Source organism: Vespa velutina, chromosome 6, assembly GCF_912470025.1.
Source record: "Vespa velutina chromosome 6, iVesVel2.1, whole genome shotgun sequence".
In the NCBI taxonomy this organism is placed as follows: Eukaryota; Metazoa; Arthropoda; class Insecta; order Hymenoptera; family Vespidae; genus Vespa; species Vespa velutina.
Window position 1 is genome coordinate 1,833,515 of NC_062193.1, and position 11,284 is coordinate 1,844,798.

At 34.8% G+C, this 11,284-nt stretch overlaps 1 protein-coding gene across 5 annotated transcripts in view; it reads left to right on the forward strand.

Annotated features, from left to right (window-relative positions):
• LOC124950098 overlaps nt 1–11,284 on the forward strand; it is a 170,216-nt gene that overhangs the window by 66,522 nt on the left and 92,410 nt on the right. The gene's annotated exons all lie outside the window — the stretch shown is intronic.

Genomic DNA, 11,284 nt, shown 5'->3' on the forward strand with positions numbered 1-11,284 from the left:
GAGAGGAAAATTGAAACGTCAGAAGTAACAGTGAAATTATTTCGTCGTTTTCAAGCTTGATAATATCTAATTTTCCATATCACAGAATTCAATATATGATAAGAATAACGATGATATTCGACAATATATCATCGTCATTCTTCTTATTTCTTTTTTGGCCTGATTTCTTTCCCCTTTCTTAAAACGATTCTTCGAGATATCGAAACGATTTGTCGGCCTAAGGGTGTAAGTACGATGGAAAGTAGTCGCTGGGAGACCACATTTGCGTAGCTCGCGTAGCTGATTTAATTCTTAATTTTAGCCTCGGGTCAACACGCCTGCACCGGAAGCTTTAATCACCGCACGGACCGCGATGCTTCGAATCTTACATTGGAGATTTAGCCGTGTGCACGTAGCCGCCTACCTCGAGAAAGCAATTAGCGCGTGTTCACGTGAGCGTCGATAATTAATTAAACTTTCGCGATCGATTGCAGTACCGTTGCTTACTCGACTACAATGTTTCATTGTCTTTCCTGTAACTCTTCTTGGTATCCAATTCTATATACATGTATATGTATATACATGTATATGTATATACATGTATATGTCTATAAATATTTATATAACGTTAGTGTATGTATATATAAGAGAAATTTCGTTCGACCCTTTTGAAAAGGTTCATTTAGTTAATTTAGAAGAGCATGGAAATAGTATGCGTTTTCGATCGTGAAATAAACATCGTCATTGAATATTTTTAGTCGGTTATTTTGGAAGAGGCCGAAGGTGGGCGCTTTTTATAAAAACGCCTCGAAAACTTATGCGAGCCAATGATATTCAAGGTAATAATATAAATGAACATATTTCTTTTTGTGTATACATATACATATACATATACATATACATATACATATAGATATACATATACATATCATATACATATACATATACATATACACATATATATACATATACATATACATATACATATACATATACATATACATATATACATATATATACATATACATATATATATATATATATATATATATATATATATATATATGTATGTATGTTCTTTTTTATTTCTTTCTCATTAAAGATCTCTTCATCATTGATATTTTTGCATCAACTCGAATAGGTATTCTTAATAGGAACTCGAATGCAACGAAGATACAAGAAGCTGCAAATTAGGTTTACACGTGCCGCACCTTCAGGTTCTCAGTTAAGAGAAATTAATTGTGGGCTGGCACCATTATCATGCGCGTGTGAATGTTGTTAGGGAGCAACCATTATTGATCGTGTGTTTAGTTTATGGTGCGAGATGGATAGATAGATAAATAGAGAGAAGAGGAGGGGAGGGAGGGAGGGAGAGAGGGAGAGCGTCTCTCGATAAGACAATTATCTTTCGAATCGATCAAACTTATATATCTTTTAACACAGAAAAGAGAAAGAGTTCATAAGCACAGAACTATCGTATATCTTTCGGCAACTATTATAAAACAGAAACAAAAGAAAAAAAAGCAAACAGAAAAGAAATGAAGAAAAAAAAAATAATAGAATCATTTAGAAATTATTAATAAGCAACGCTAAGTGATCTCGCCTTCGAGGCACGCACGAAAAGGATTTGTAAATGTTTCACCGACGCAACTAATTGCCGACTTTCAGGCTACGTTCTACTTCGTCGACTATCTCCTATAGGACAAAGAACTCGTAATTACTTGATTATGTGCGGTACATATACAATAATAGTGTCGACGATTATTAGCAAATGTGAATCGACCGATTTTAGGAAATATTATTTTGACTTGAATGCTCAATGCGTATACGTTTATAGTTACGTATAATAATAATAATAATAATAATAATAATAATAATAATAATAATTATTATTATTATTATTATTATTATTATATAATAATATAATAAATATAATAATTATATATATATATATATATATATAATAATAATAATTATTATTATTATAATTATAATAATAATAATCAATAATAATCATCATCATAGTTGTCATCATTATCACTGTAATACCTGTTAAGTTATTTCAGGTGATAATAATTATTGACTCGTCGTGTGTATAATGTTACATATACTACGTTTAACACGAGAAAGGTGTTTTCCAGAATAGAAAATCCGATTACGAAGAAGAGCTTAGACTAGTCTCGAGGATGTGCTTGAAAGGAAAGTATTCGTAGAGTGCATAAATCGAACAGAGGCTGTTGGTATATCGTAATGAGGAAGGTTACCGAAAAAGAGGGAGAGGGAGAGAGAGAGAGAGAAAGGGAGGGAGAGAGAGAGAGAGAGAAGAGAGAAAAGGAGGTCCACAGGTGACTCGATGAAGAAAAAGCAAGTAGGGACGCTTGCGCCGAGGCATTAGGCGACGTCAGAGGCTAACGACGGTTTGCGTTGGTCCGTTGCGCCAATGGAAGTCGACGGCAGTCGTCGGTATCGTGGGCACCGCGGCGCTCGGCGCAGTTTACCGAGCGCCGTCCACGCGACTCGCGCGCTCGCATATCTTTAACGTTTCTCTTCGTCGCGCGTGGCTTCGTCCTGTCAAACGCACGCCGGATCCTTCGAGAATTACTTCAATGTGACATCGTCGCTTCCGTTTCAATTGTTTATTAATCAGTACGTTCGCGTTTCGACGTTCGTTCATTCGATCGATATTTTGCTTTCTCCCCTCCCCATCCCCTCTTTTTTCATCATTTTTCTTTTTTTTTTCTGAGAGGGTTGTCTTTTTTTTTTTCTCATATATTGTTATCCTTTACCAATTTGATTTTTTTTTTTCTTTTCGAGCTTATAACCTCTTGAACGTTTTCTAATTTATGAAAGAAAGATTTATTACAGATCGTTTTCCTTCCTTTCTTCTCTTTTTTTATTTTTCTTTCGTTCGAATAGTTTTGTTTACAGCAATCGAAGGATATGCGACACTTTCACGAGTCTCGCCTTCGGTAATTATAACTTTCCTAGGATATTCTTTTTAACAACGGCGTGTAGTGCTTGCTTGTCGTAAATCACGATTCGAAAGTGTCGCCTTCCTTGAAAGGTGAGGAAGTGGGAGGCAGGGAGGGTGGGGAGAAGGGAGAGGGGAGGCGAGGGGAGAAAATAGAAAAAAAATTATCGTAAAACTTTCTTCTTCTCGGATATAAGGGGAACGTGTTGTGTGTTTTCTTGGCTAGCGAGAGATCGATAGCGATCGGGGTTTTAACTTTTAAAAGAAACGCTCATCCGTAGAATAGGACAACGGTGGTAGTAGTCCGGCGATTAGGATTTCTAGAAATAGGAGAGAGAGTCTAGTGACGGTCCATGAGTCGGCACAAATCATTTATCGGAGCGTGACATCGAATCGACCGCATAGATTTTTCATTTCTTCTATTTATGTGTTTCGTTTTACCTTTTTCCTTTTTCTTCCTTGCTTTCTTTCCTTTAGATTTCTTTTAGTTGAAATTCATTCATTCATATGACAAGTTTGTCTATGTCTCTTTCTATCTTTGTTTTCGACTTCCTTGTCTTGTTAATTTCAAATATCTGGAGAACGTTTTCCAAAAGATCGTAAAAGGTTTCTCGAATCAGATTCCTTCTTCGATCATGTTCAACTTCATTCATAATTCATAACACATGGCGTCTCGTTGAATTCTATTCGCTACATTTTCCTTTTATTCTCCTTTTTTCTTTTTTTTTTCTTTTCTCTCTCTCTCTCTCTCTCTCTTCCACCTTCTCTGTCTCTCTCTCTCTCTCTCTCTCTCTCTCTCTCTCCCTCCCACCTTCTCTGTCTCTCTCTCTCTCTACGAGTAACTTCCTGTATCGATAACAGAAAAGGTGTCACGCACGCAGAAATTCTTACGGTATCCTTCATCGTTACTCTCGAAACAATCCACTTCGATTCCGTTGTCCCGTTGGAATATAAATCCATTGGCAAAGTTCAAAGGTGTCCAATGGTGGTGGAGCAGGAGGAGGAAAAAGAGGAACACACTTTAGTCGTAGCGATTCTTTCGCTTACACGTTTCTTCTTTTTTTTTTTTTTTCTTTTTTTCCTAGTGTCAGTATGGAGCCCGAGGGCGTGACATAGATAGAACGATGTATCTATTAAGGCTTCGGAAGAGACTCGTAAATCAGGATGAATAAGATTCGACCTCCTTTATTCCATTCCTTTTTTTTTCTTGTTTTCCTTTTTGTCTATTTTATTTGAATTCGAGCAGGATTATATCGATCGAAAAAATCGCGGTATCGCATCCACCTTCTCTCCCTTTTATTTATATTTCTTTCTTTTCTTTATTTTTATTCCTTTTATTCTTCTTCTCTAGTTTGGCTCGCCAATAGAGACAAGACTTTCACCCTTATGCAACTTGCGTTGAAATTAATTACTCGCAAGATTGATTCGATCGAGTTCGAGGGAGAAGAAGTAGGAGAAAGAGGAAGGAGAAGGAGATGTAGAAAGAGGAGGAGGAGGAGGAGGAGGAGGAGGAAGAAACGGCGGCGTTGTAACGACGATGTAAAGAGTTACGACGTGTGGACACACACAGCTTGCGTTACCCGTGGTGCGTTTCGTAACACTACCGAATTAAGATCGATCGATGCGAATTGAATGTAAGTCGATCTTTAGGGGAGATAGGCGCCCTTATTGTTCGGCCGAAACGTTTGATCTCGCTATGTTACAGTCTGTCTAACGTGTCTTTTCCTATTCGTTGTATTAGGATACTCGTATTATTTTCTTCTCACGAACGAGGAAAGATTGTGTGTCTAACGAGCATCGACTTTCCAAAAGAATTATCGTCCTATCGGATTATTCCTTGACAAACTATCGAAAAGAGAGGAAGAGAGAGATACGGAGTGCTCGTTATCCAATCCATCGACTATACAAACACGAACTTCCTGCTATATTTTGAAGATTTAATTGTTCCTTTAGCCGTGTATATTTCTGAACTAGTTAATTTTACTTCAAGAAGAAGATCTTTCTTTTTCCAACTTTATAAGATTACAACGATTTCGTCTAAGAATTTTGTATTTGAGTTTATATTCTCGTTCGATGTTCCATCAAGTTACTTTATCTTTATGTATTTCGCAATGTAAAGCATTAAATATATAGAAATTTACTTTTCACATCATAATTAAGAGAAGTTTCTTTATTTTTAAACGCTGATTAATATTGCCTTGATCTTGAGAGGAAGTAATTAAATCGGTACAATGAAACGTTCGTGACAACGAGTTACTCAAAGTAATTCTAAAGCTGTAACATTCGAACACGTAAACTGTTTTCTTAGTCGATTGTTGTAAATTTGTAACTTTGGAAACAAAGTGATTTCTTGAACAAAAAACGTATCACCTAACGTTTAATCTCGAATACTTTCATTATAATTCATTTCGTTGATATTAACGTTTACTTTTTCCTTGAATTTATCCATAAATTCAATGCCATTCGACGAGAACCATTTCTCGATGAACTTCACAAGGTTCCCATTTACTTTTTACTTCTCTTCGAACCAGTCGACACTCGAAGCATTACAAATCGCTCGTTAGCCGACGTGATTACGGCTTTCCTTCGACAATACGGCTCTGAGCCTCGTGCGATAAATCTTTCGACGGTTCATCGTCGAACGACCTTGAGGTGCGAACGTAAAACGAAGAATCGAACGAATACTCGTTGTCGACAACTCGAATCTGGACACTTGCGAAAATAACGAGAGGACTCAGAGCGTCATTGTTTTCTCTGTTTTTTCTTTTCTTTCTTCTTCTTTTTCCTTCTTCTTTTTTTGTCGTTATTGGTCCCCGGCAAATTTTTACCGTGAGAATAAATGTCTCTCGGCTGTACACTCCTTACAATGTTTTTTTATTATTTAACTACCATACACAAGAAATGAGTGATCTCGTGTGCTTTTTTTTATGTGGAAATCGAACGATTTCATCAATAAAGTTTTATTCTTTTTCATGTCGTTGTTTTATCTCGAATTTCTTTTAGGAAACAAAACGATGAAAAGGAAGCGAAAAGATGTCTAGCGAACTGCATCATACTTAGTACCTGGTCCAATCGAAATCAATTATTTACTTACATAGTTACCTATTCACGTGACTTAAGATAGTTTCACAAACTATTAACTTCCGTATAGTTAGAATTGTTTTTTGAATGAAGGAACAGCTACGTAAGTGCGCTACTAGTACCTGAATACTATTTATCGCTATTATTATCGTTATTATAATTATTATTAACTAGTGTAAAACTAGATCTTCAATTTTCTAAAAAAATTGATTCGTTTCCATTCGTTAATCGATCGACGAAGATGATGAGAGATCATTGACGAACGACAAGTTTACGAGCTACTCCAGTTAAACAAATTCAACCATTTTATTTTATCGAACGAAACGATAAGAAGTTCAATAAAAAGAAAGATGGAAGAAGATCATGGATTTTTCAAGCGAACGGGATTTAACTCGATCGTTTTAAGATTGAATGAAAATTGGACTATTGTTATCAACGATCCCGTATAAAATTATTAAAAGAAAGATCAGTGATAAAAATTAATCAACGAGAATAATGTCGACGGAGGAGAGCAGTGGGGGTAAACCCGCAAATACTGCGGAAGAAACAGGAGTTCATCATACGGCAACAAGACGATTATCGAAGGAATATAAATTCTTTCGAAGTTTCAGCGCGAAGGTGGAGAACTGGCCTATGCGAAAGGCGGAAGCACTTTGGCGTCGAATGCGCGAGCGTAAAATTGCAGGTACGTTGGATCCGTCGACAAGAAATATCTATAATCCCTTTTACCTCCCCCATCACCCATCCTCTCTCCGATAATACTTTTTTCTTCTCGAATTGTAATCAAGCACGAAACTATTCTCTTTTTTCTGTTTTTTAATTTTGTTCTTTTTTTTGTCTTAATTTAACTCGTTCTCATTTTACTCTTGTATTTTTTTTTGTCAGAAATTAACAAAACACATGACTAAATTCATTTCGCAATTACTTCGTTTATATTCACAATTTAATTTACATCAAAAATTAATTCGCGATTAAAAATGATCATAAATAAATATTTATACATGACGATTCCGATCTACATCGTTAACAATGAAAAGATGAAAAAAAAATGATTAGCAATTAAAGAAACAACGTCGATTTGACCGAACATCGGCCATTCTATTAATTTTCATGAAAATTTCGAAAGGAGAAGATACCGCAGTGTTATCATTTTCGTTCTCCGCTTATGTTGTCGCGGTCGTTTTGAATAATTGCGAGAATTAATTATCGGGTTCGCCGAAACGTATGGTTGTTGAAAGGCGACCGAATGTTTTGACGGATACTTAAGCGCGCGCGCATATGAGCATATATACACACACGCATACACACACACACACACACACACACACACACACACACACACACACATATATATATATGCATATCTTTCTCGCATGAGTGAGTAGGCATTGGTGTATTATTCTTCTCTGGTGTCGTCTAAACGCAACATACTGCGTGTCAACATGTTGATTATTTCGGCCCATGTGTTAGATACGGTATAATAATCCGCGGAACGTCTTCCATTTTCGATTTTACCATCGACTAGAATGTTCATCGAACACAAAAATTTTATATTACATTAAATATTAAACGTGATAAATTACGTTATACGGTCAAGCTTTATCCATGAAGAAAAAGAATTTGATCGAAGAGAAAAGAAAAAAAGAGAGATAGAAAATCGTATGGATAGTCTCAACATTTCCCATCTCTTTCTCTCTCTCTCTCTCTCTCTCTCTCGTATATCATAGGAATGAAATACATATAGTATATATGAGCGCATTCTCGGCTTAACCGCGAAGCAAATCTCGACATGGCGATCGACGATGGATGCAAAAATGACGATGAATCGTTGTGGTCGATGGGGAATGCTCGGGTAATTTTTTTAAACTTTTGCAGTCTCTCTCTCTCTCTCTCTTTCTCTCTCTTTCTCTCTTTCTCTCTTTCTCTCAATAACCGCAAACGCAAGTAGAAAGAAAGCCCATGAGGTGAGATTTTATGATTAACGTTCGATCAATTCTCACTTCATTTCTCTTTTGAAAATAAGAGAGAAGGAGAAACCTTTACTCGAAGAGAGAAAATATGTCATTTGAAGGGGAAAGGAAGTCGATTATACGGGAATCTTAACGGGAACATCCTGCTGATTATAATAACATATCCTTGGCATGATTTTTTGGCAAAGGAAGTTCAGTTATCGTCGTTCTGATTAAATCTTGTTTTTCTCTTTTTCTATTTTTTTTTCTCCCTTTTTTCACAGGAAACCACAAATTTCGTTTTATGAGGCTACTTTCACTGCGTAGAAATGGCGAATGAACAAGAGTTTAATTTTATGTTAGTAACTCGCGCTTGATAATAAGTAGATGTATTTTTTTTGTGATTACTATTCACGTAATACATAACTCGTTTCTATATGAAATAGAGAAAGACAGAGAAAGAGAAGAAAAAAGAGGGAATGAGTATAAGAAGAAAAGATGGAAAGACTTTGAAAGGTTAATAATGTTCCTTTAAAGACGATTAAACGTGAATGACCTTTCTCCAAAGAAATCTTGCGATATAGAAATGCAAATGAGAGGTCTTTAAAGTATGATGATGATGAAATTCAAATAATAGAGAGAATTGAACGCTGCTCTCGATCCATTATTTCGTTAAGGTTTACCAGACGATGCTTACGCCTTCTGTAATGTCCTTTTGTTGCAACGATTTACAAATTATTTTCAATGTACCAACATTCTTTTGCATAGAAATAATATTTTTATGAGAAAAATATTTATTTATAATTTTATAAATACATTTTATCTTTGTAAAACTAGGCTATCGAGTGAATTGAAGGTAATATAAAGTACACATGTACATTATATTTATTATATTATATTAAAAAAATATAACAACATTTCAAATAGAATCAGAAATTTCATGAATATTTACAAAATATAAATGAACTCGTTATCCGACATACGTTCTTCAAAACCAATAAAAAATATTAAAAATTATATCGTAATTCTTTCAATGATATCAAATGTAATCCAAATGATTAAGAAGGCAGGTAGCATAAAATCGATTTTCATTTCTATAGATCAATAAATATATATATATTGATCTGTAGAAATATTGACATATATATTTATTGATCTATAGATATATATATATATATATATATATATATATTGATATATTGATATTGATCTATATATATATATATCTGTTCACAATCTTGTCGGTCGATCACCGATAAGCGAGAATGCTCTCGAGACATCTTTACGAGACATGACAGTCATCAACGTTACCGTAAACTTTCGAGATCTTATCCCGTATGCTGACGATCGAGCTAAGCGAGCTAACGCCAAAGAGATCTCATCTTTATTATTAATCATTTCTTGCGCCGATAAGGTCGCAAGATTTTATTTTCGTTACATGACTACCAGCGGATATGAATAATATGATAGAAAACTCGTAAAGAGTCGTGTCTTAATACGATAAGAGATAAAATGATACAATAAGTGAGTCCGAACTAAGAGAGAGAAATCATTATTAGATACTAATATGTATCGTATGATAAAAACATCTGATTTTTTTCTTTTGACAATTAATGTTTTATTTTATTCTCTCTCTCTCTCTCTCTCTCTCTCTCTCTCTCTCTCTCTCTCTCTCTCTCTTGTTCTCTATAAATTGAAACTTACTATACGTACGTCTCTTCGTTATCTTCACACGTCCACACGAAGTCGTACTCATTAAAATGACTTCACGCGAATCTGGGTCAATTTAAATCGGCGTTATACTAGTTTTGTGATCTTCACCTTACGCAACGCTCGCGCGATGTAATTATTCTTTGACAATGTTCGTCGCTTCGCTGGCTTTTCCAATAGCATTTCCGTCGAACCTTCGTCCGGCTCGCTTAATTGGAAAGTATCGAATGGTACTCGATTCTCTTTGTACGATGAATACCATATATCTCTTTATCTCTTTCTCTTTCTATATTCCTCTCACTTTCCCGTTAAAAATAAATAGGACGGGAACGCATATATATCTACAATAAGTATGTCCTTTTTAATCTTAATACACTTGTCTCACATATAGATACTTTTTTATTCATAATACCTGATGTCCTCGACTTATTGACAGTTGTTATCAACAAATAATTTCAAATAGTCAATTTAATAACGTAACGTTATAAATAATTAATGTATATTAGTTAGAATGTAATATCGAATAATTAAAGTATTATCATATCGCGAATAAGTTGATAAGAAAAAATTACTTTAACAGTTAGTACCTTGTAAGGTATATTCGTATGCAGGATATAAGAGGATTCAATAGTAATCCGAAGAAAAATGAAAAATAAAATTAAGATTAAAATAAAATTAAAATAAAATCAAATCAAATAAAATACGATATACCTGCATCAAACCTTGGTCCATTAAGGATTAAAAATGTAATCGGCACAAGGGCGATTGTCTCTCGATGACGCACGCTTTTCGTCCCAATGGACGACAATTTATTATCGTTACGTCAGCGAAATAATTTATAGATACATCGTAGAGAGATTCTCGCGGTTCGGCTTCGACCGCGAAATCGCATCTCCACGTAGATGTTGTCTAACGCGTTAGACGCGCGAAAGTCACGTTCGTTCTTATTCGTTAAAAAGTCTCTCTCGTAGTTGTTCGACCTTTATCATCCATTCTTCCTCTCAATTCGTTCGAGACAAGATAAGAAATTATTCAAGGATGTCTCTTTCTACTTCTAATTTTACTCATCGGAGAGAAGACGTCGTTGAAGTGCCAATTGAAAAAATGTAGATCAATTAGATTTGGCGAAGATCTTTACTCTTTTTCTCTTTATCAATGATATATTTTTCTTTGAAATTTTATCAGTCTTCTTTTATCTTTTCACTTTGTTTATCTATCTTCGCGTTTGAAGTCAAACCTTTTAGTGTTAGGGCAGTGACGCGCAAAACATTTATATATCCGACGTCACGAAAATAATTTTAATTGTATGAGTAAACGAAAGAATAGTAATAATATATGAAATTATTTTTTTCTTTTAAGAATAATAAAATATATGTATTACTTCTTGAAATGTTATTATTGTTGCATATATAATGTATATAAATTTCATGATACATAGTTTGCTCATCATTGCACTAGAGTACTAGCGTAATAAATGTCATCTCTCTCTCTCTCTCTCTCTCTCTTCTCTTTCTCTTTCTCTTTCTCTTTCTATCTCTTTACGAATTTTCTTTTTCGCTCTCTTTAGTAGAATCCTCTATACCCACTTTCTCAA